At 40.4% G+C, this 7,841-nt stretch overlaps 1 long non-coding RNA gene across 1 annotated transcript in view; it reads right to left on the bottom strand.

The window, feature by feature from the left end:
* LOC105997853 overlaps positions 1 to 1,215 on the bottom strand; it is a 26,907-nt gene extending 25,692 nt beyond the window's left edge. The window contains exon 1 of the long non-coding RNA XR_001175663.1: positions 1,137 to 1,215. This is a non-coding gene — a long non-coding RNA (uncharacterized LOC105997853). The remainder of the gene's footprint in view (positions 1 to 1,136) is intronic.
* Between the last annotated feature and the right edge of the window lie 6,626 nt (positions 1,216 to 7,841).

Raw genomic sequence — 7,841 nt, 5'->3', positions numbered from 1 at the left:
TAGGGATACAGCTGGGCCCATTGCAACAATGAGATGTACAAGTTGTTATGTCAAAAACGAACTTTACAACTTTGGTTGGGGGGGGCGGTTAAGCGGGGAGGATTAGGGGAGGGGGGGAGGCTCTGAATGGATGGGAAGGGGAAACAAAGGAGGAGGCTACAATGCTTGATAAGAAATGTACTCATTATCTTGCCCACGTAATTGTAACCCCTCAGTATTTTCACAATAAAAAAATAAAAATTAAAAAAAGAAAAAATATTAAGATGATAACTTAGCTGTGATATACTGACTCCTCAAAAACCATAGACATTCTCCCAGGTTTAAAAAGCTGGTCAGAAGAATCTGTAACTATTTTAGAACTTAAATACCTAATTTAAAAACCTAAAGACAAATTTATTAGGCAAATTAATTCCTTAGTCATAATCATCTATAATAAGAGAATTCACTATTAATTTCATGAAGCCAATATCAGAGACTCAGCTCCAACATCATATATATGCTAAGAAAATCATGTCTCTGAAAAACACCACTCATAACTACAATATAGGTAAGACGTTTCAGAAATACCTTTTACAAGATTAAATCCCAGTGGCTGGTTATTATTTCCTACATCTGATACTATCATTATCAATCACTTGGTGTGGCTGCATTGGCCCCTTTGAACACACAGCTGCTGGACAATCCATGGTCACTCTGAAGGCAAGAGCAGAAACCCCAGGGACAGCAAAATATAAATAGTGCTTATTCCTGCGACTAGACAACGTTTGCCACGTTAGAGCCGCAAAGTAGATCATTTTAACATGGAAAACCACAGTCATGTGATGTAGTCATCACAGGGAGATCGCTACATCAATACCAGCTGCCGATAAAACCTGTAATATAAGACAGAATTTGGGCAAAAAATTATTGCACTGGTGCGGTGCACAGCCAATTAAACAGTGAAGCGCGGAGCCCCTTTCGATCTGGGGACCATTACAGTAAGATGAGCGCCATGGCGCCCAAAGCGGCAAATGTGACCCAGCAGCGCGAGCATCTGGAGCTGTAGAAGATCGCAGATTTGTGACCTCTGTGCCATCTCCGCACGGTGTATACGCTACCGGAAATGAGTGCTATGGGTGCCAAAAGGAAACATTTACCTTTCACTGATGCGAAGAACGCGTCCTTGCAGTAGATAAAACACCTTCACCTCTCTGCACCGAAAGTAAGTGTTCCGTGTTTCACAGCACTGACTTTCTGGTGTTACCTGAACAAAATGTCTGCTCCTCGAGACTTCCTGTGGAGAATAGTTGCTACTTCCGGGGCTTGAAAGCAAGTGCCCTGCGGTTAGACATTGGAAGCTTTGTTCAGCCCTGTCACAAAAGGTTTCCCTAACCTCTCAGAACCACGGAGGCTGACATTTTTTCCTATCCTTGAAATGAAGTGGAAACAAAGTCAGAAGAAGGAGAACTTGGGCAGGTGCCCAAGCCATTTCTCAGAAAAGGACCCAATCACCTTTCTAGAATGCTTGGCATCGATGGAAAAACCTAATACCTTAAGGTGAGGTTTTCTGTTTGTTTGTTTTTGCCGTCCGGGCTTGAACTCTGCGCAGGCGCTGTCCCTCAGCTCTTCAGCTCAAGGCATACTCTTCACTGCTTGAGCCACAGCGCCACTTCCAGTTTTCTGGTGGTTAATTGGAGATAACAGTCTCCTGGACTACTTCGCAGGCTGACTTTGAACTGGTGATCCTCAGATCTCAGCCTCCTCATTAGCTAGAATTACAGGCGTGAGCCACCAGCGCCCAGCAAGTTTGTTTTTAATGTCATGGTGATAACATCAGTTGTTTAAATGTAGTTATTTTTAAATTTTTATTTTGATCTTAAAGTAGTTGTACAAAGGAATTGCTATTCAAAAATTAATTTGTGAATGCAGTGCACATGTTGATCCAGTCATGCATTTCAACATTTTCACCCCTCCCAACCCCATCTTTTCCCTCCGTTTTAATTGGATTTTTATGACTTTATTTGCCCCCTTACTTTGATAATAATTTTTTAATAGAGAGGGGAGAAATCTCACTGTGTTTTCTTGGTAGACTGAGATGTCTCAAAATGTATACTCAGGCAATCATAAAACATTTATTACTAACATTAAAGACAAGTCAGTTGCCGGGCGGGCACTGGTGGCTCACGCCTGTAATCCTAGCTACTCAGGAGGCTGAGATCTGAGGATCACGGGTCAAAGCCAGCCTGGGAAGGAGAGACCGTGAGACTCCTACCTCCAATAAACCATCAGAAAACCGGAAGTGGCGCTGTGGCTCAAATGGTAGAGCGCTCGCCTTGAGCTGAAGGGCTTAGGGACAGTGCCCAGGCCCAGAGTTCAAGCCCCACGACTGACCAAAAAAAAAAAAGACAAGTCAGTTCTAAGGACTGTATGTAGTGAGGAATTGGTGCATGTTAACTATATTAAAATTATGAGGGTACTGAACCTCCAAAATAGTTCTGAGAAGATAGAAAATGGAAATTAATGATTACAGACAGTATTTGAACAGGTTATTTGAGAGAATATTCCAGAAGTGATGAAAGACAATAGTGTACAAGATTTAGGAAAAATAATTTTAAAACGTTTTATTAGCATATATTACTTGTATGTGGAGGTTTAATTGTGACATTTTCATATATATTAACAATGGTACCTCCTCCATCATTCCGTCTCATCTTTCCCCCTCCTTTCTTAAAACAATTTTGAGCTGGGCGCCAGTGGCTCACGCCTGTAATCCTAGCTACTTAGGAGGCTGAGATCTGAAAATCACGGTACAAAGGCAGTCCAAGCAGGAAAGTCCGTGAGATTCATATCTCCAATAAACCACCAGAAAACCGGAAGTGGCGCTGTGGCTCAAGTGGAAGAGCGCTAGCCTTGAGCTGAAGAACTCAGGGATAGTGCTCAGGCCCAGAGTTCAAGCCCCACAACCGACCAAAAAAAAAAAAACAATTTTGAAAGTTTCATTGTTATATTTCCATAAATTAATTTATATACCAGAAGTCCAATGAAGAGTCTCAATTACTATAGTTTATATGTTGGTAGCAAGGTTTTAACATATATGCTAGGGATCTAAACAGACATGGTAGTAGAAGCCTACCAATAAGACCACCATGACAGAGAAAGAAACACAAAAATTCAGATTAATGGATGAATGGATCAATAAAATGTGACATATATACACAATGGGATTTTACTCATCCATTTGAAAGAAGGGTATTATATCTTTTGCAAAGAAGTGGATAGACCTGGAAAAATTGCATTTATTAAGTGAAGTAACCAGATCCCAAGAGACAAAGGATGCATGTTTTCTCTCATATGTAGAAGTTAGATCTAATTTACAGATGTACAAGTAAATACATACTGGGTCATATGCAAGTATACACAAACTATGGTATATAGAGAGGAGAAGTGAAATGGTGGACGCTTTAGGAGAACTCACAGTCCAACAAAATGAATATCAGGAAGCTGGTAGTTGAAATGTTAATGGAGGAGGAGGAAAGAAATGGAATAGGTGAATGAAGAGAGGAAGTGTAGAGAATGCACCCATAATATTCAATGCCTATCCTATGAAGCTGGGAAAATTGAGGGGAAGGTATGGGTTGGGAGGGTTGGAGGAGAATGATGAAAGGGGTGATATCAATCAAGATGCATTGAATTTATAAACTGACATGTTGAATGGTAACCTCTTTGTTGAATGTACACTAAGCAAATCAATGATAGAAAAATAAAACAGATTCTGTTGGAGGGCAGCTGTTCTCCATAGGAGTGGGAAAGGGAGGGCAAATAGAGACAGTGAATGAAAATGAATATAATCAAATAGTCTATCTATGGGGAGGGGCAAGAGAGTGATGGAGTGCATTTGCTTAGGATGCAGTGCAAACATGTATGGAAATGTCACAATGAAAACCCTCTTGGTTCAACAGTGTATGACAATTAAAAAGGGAAAACTAGCCAGGCGCCAGCGGCTCACACCTGTAATCCTAACTACTCAGGAGGCTGAGATCTGAGTATCATGGTTCAAAACTAGCTCAGGCAGGAAAGGCTATGAGACTCTTATCTCCAAATAACCACCAGAAAACTGGAAGTGGTACTGTGGCTCAAGTGGGAGAGCTCTAGCCTCAGGGACAGCACTTAGGACCTGAGTTTAAGCCTCTGGACCAAAAAAACAAGAACAAGAACAAGAACAAAAGGGACAAACAGAGCAGAATAAAATACATATCTTGGGGCTGGGAAGGTAGCTCAGTGGTAGAGTGCTTGCCTTGCATGCATGAAGCTCTGGGTTCAATTCCTCAGCACCACATAAGCAGAAAAAGCCGGAAGTGGCGCTATGGCTCAAGGGGTAGAGTCCTAGCCTTGAGCTGAAGAGCTGAGGGACAGCACCCAGGCCCAGAGTTTAGGCCCCATGACCAGCAAAAAAAAAACGTATCTTCTGAGATAAGGATGGTCAAAAGATGGGTGTGGACATAATTCTAAGTATTCACATAGCCTCCCTTTATGTTTTTTCTTTTATGCTGAAATCCTCAAATTCCCAGAAGAAAGCTTTTCTAAAATGTTCTATTACTATTTTCATAAATCAAAAATATTCATTATATTCTGTTTTCATGGATGACTGATTTCAAATATCCATTTGAAGAATAAGTTCAAAAATAGCCAGTATATATCATAAAAATAAAAGGGATTTGTATGTCCCTCCCCCACAGTATAACCCCTGCTTTCACTGTATTTGATGTTGGTATAATTTGTGGAGGGGAAGGGGAAAAACAAATCGTTTAAATAAGGATACAGGTGGACCCGTTGCAACAATGAGAAGTACAAGTTGTCATGTCGAAAACGAAGTTTACAACTTTGGGGGGGGAGGATTGGGTAGGGGGGCCGGGGAGGTTTGGAAGGGATGGGAAGGGGAAACAAAGGAGGAGGCTACAATGCTTGATAAGAAATGTACTCATTATCTTGCCCATGTAATTGTAACCCCTCTGTACAGTATTTTCACAATAAAAAATAAATAAAAATTAAAAAATAAACATTAAAAAAAGAAATAAAAGGGAGCGGCGGGGGGATGGGATGGGAAGGAGAAACAAAGGAGGAGGCTAAAATGCTTGATGGGAAATATACTCATCTTGCCCTTGTAATTGTAACCCCTCTGTATAGTAGTTTCACAATTAAAAAAATAAAAATTAAAAAAAACAAAAGCCATGCTTCCTAGCCACAAATACACCATTAAATTGGAATTTTTGTCATTAAAAAAAAAGAAATAAAAGGGAATATACCTTTGAAATAGCAAAACCTATTATGAGGCAAATGTATGGGGGGTTTTTTGGAGGGGTTTGGTGGTGGTGGGGCCTGAACTCTGGGCCTGGGCGCTGTCCCTCAGCTCTTCAGCTCAAGGCTAGCTATCCTACTAAAACAATCACTAAACTTAAGGGAAAAAAATACCAACAACTTTGGTTTTTTTTGAAACTGTGGATTTTAATCAAAGACTTAAAACAGGTGTTTAATATCTTGTCAGGTTTTCATATGACCAATGGGAAGGTGACAGGTTACTCAATGGTCACACATGTCTTTGAATGTAATGTTTGCAAAAATAGTTTGAAAATGTCAATGAATGGATGATTGAGGTTCACAAAAACAGTAACAGAAAGAAACACAGTAAGATGGGAGAACCTGATTCATGATTTATCATAATAGAATATTTATAATAAGTAAATAGAATATTTACAATTCCTGGGCACTGGTGGCTCATGCCTGTAATCTTAGATACTCAGCAGGCTGAGATCTGAGGATCATGGTTTGAAGTCAGCCCAGGCAGTAAAGTCTCCAATTAACCACCAGGAAACAGTAAGTGGAGCTGTGGCTCAAAGTGGTTCAATACTTGCCTGGAGCTAAAAAAAAACATAGGGACAGTCCCATGACCACCACCACTACCACCACCACCGCCATACCTCCAATAACAACAAAAGCCCATGAACAGCATCCAGGCCCTACATTCAAGAGTTCAAGACCTAGGACTGGCACACACGCAACACACACACACACACTTAACTTGGCTAGTTTTCATTTAAAAACTATTGAGTGGCCCCACAGATGCCAGGGCATTGGAATAACTAATCAAAGACTTCAAAGCAACTAATTTAAAAATGTTTAAAGAGGGAGCAAAAGATCTCAAGCAGCTGGGCATGGTGGCATAAGCCTATGACCCTAGCTATTTAGGAGATAGAGGTGGAGGGTTGTAGTTCAAGGCCAATGCAGGTATAAAATTCTCAAGACTCCATCTCAGCCAATGGTTGGGTATGGTAGTATGTGCCTGTTAGCTACTAGGGGAGTGGGTTGGGGGACTAGGGCAGCTTAATGGTTGAGTATAGTAGTGCTGGCTTGTCATCCCCAGTGAAAGAACAATAGGAGGATAACAGACCAGGCAGTCCTGAGTGTAAAGCAAATCCTACCTTGAAAATAACTGATATGAAGAGAGGCTGGAGGCATAATAGTAGAGTGATTTGTTTAGCAACTACGAAGCTAGGAGTTCAATCCCCAGGGCTGAAAAAAAAATCCTGAAGCAAACAAATGGAGAATACTAATATAGAGATAAAAATTTCATAAAAAAGAAAACAGCTGATCTAGGAGGCTGAGATCTAAGGATTGTGGTTCAAAGCCAAGCCTAGGAGGAAAGTCTGTGGGATTCCTATCTCCAGTTAAGCACCAAAAGCCAAAAGTGGTGCTGTGGCTCAAATGGTAGAGTGCTGGCCTTCAGCAAGAACAAAGGCTCAGGGACAGCGTTGAGGCCCTGAGTTCAAGGCACAGGATGGGTACAAAAAAAATAGAACAGAAAGAAAATAGGAATTCTGGGTGAAAATGCATAATAACTGAAATGAATGTTTAATAATAGCAAATTTAGTAGGCTGAAGAATAAGTCTCATAATTAGGTGTGATCATGGTCTGTGTGGCCACTTGAGAAAACTACAGAGGAAGTTTGCTTTGTAGATTAGAACAAAGCTTCCAGGAATAATTTTGAAAACTAAAGATTATTAATATCTTCTCTGCATTTGTCCCACCCCCTCATTTGCATTTTTGTCCATTTTTACAAAGTTGGTGTGGCCCATTCAGTAATAAACACTTACTTTCCATCACAGTTATACTTTTATTCTTACTCAGATCTTTTTATTTTGTTGATTTTGTTGGTTGTATTCAGGGAAACATTTTCATGGGGAAAAATATGTATACAACATAACCAGAATGTTACAAATTCAGAAATTGGTCATGACAAAAATCATGAGTTTTCCAAATTTTTCAAAATGGGTTTTCATGACCTCAACCCCTTTTTGTCTTGACCACTTACCCAAGTAAACAATATAGAAAAGCTACATCCTACTGTAGATGGTGGCTCATGCTTATAATCCCAGCTACTTGCTAGGCACAGATTGAGAGGATCATAGTTCAAGGCTAATCTGGGCAAAAAGTTAATGGAATCCCATGTCAATAAATAAGCTAGTCATGGTGATATACATCTGTGTTTCCAGCTACACAGGAAGTGTAATAGGAGAATTTCAGTCTGGGCCAGACTAGGCCAAAGGAGAGACTCTATCCAAAAATAAAGCCAAAAGGGCTGCAGATATGGCTCAAGTGGTAAAGCACCTGCCTAGCAAGCTCAAGATGATAAATTCACACCCCAGTACCAAACAAAAAGCTGTATTGGTGGACTTCTGTTTTCAATAAACTGCCTTACTAAGTTAAGGTATGTACCAGGAGAAAGGTGAGGGACATTAAGTCAGACTCTCAGTCACCTGTTGGAAACTGCATTTAATCAAGAAATCAGAATACAATATCAAGAAGGT

This window comes from Dipodomys ordii, unplaced genomic scaffold (assembly GCF_000151885.1).
Source record: "Dipodomys ordii isolate 6190 unplaced genomic scaffold, Dord_2.0 Scaffold154, whole genome shotgun sequence".
Lineage (NCBI taxonomy): Eukaryota > Metazoa > Chordata > Mammalia > Rodentia > Heteromyidae > Dipodomys > Dipodomys ordii.
Note: the sequence above shows the minus strand (reverse complement) of the source record. Positions and strands in the feature narration are given on the sequence as shown.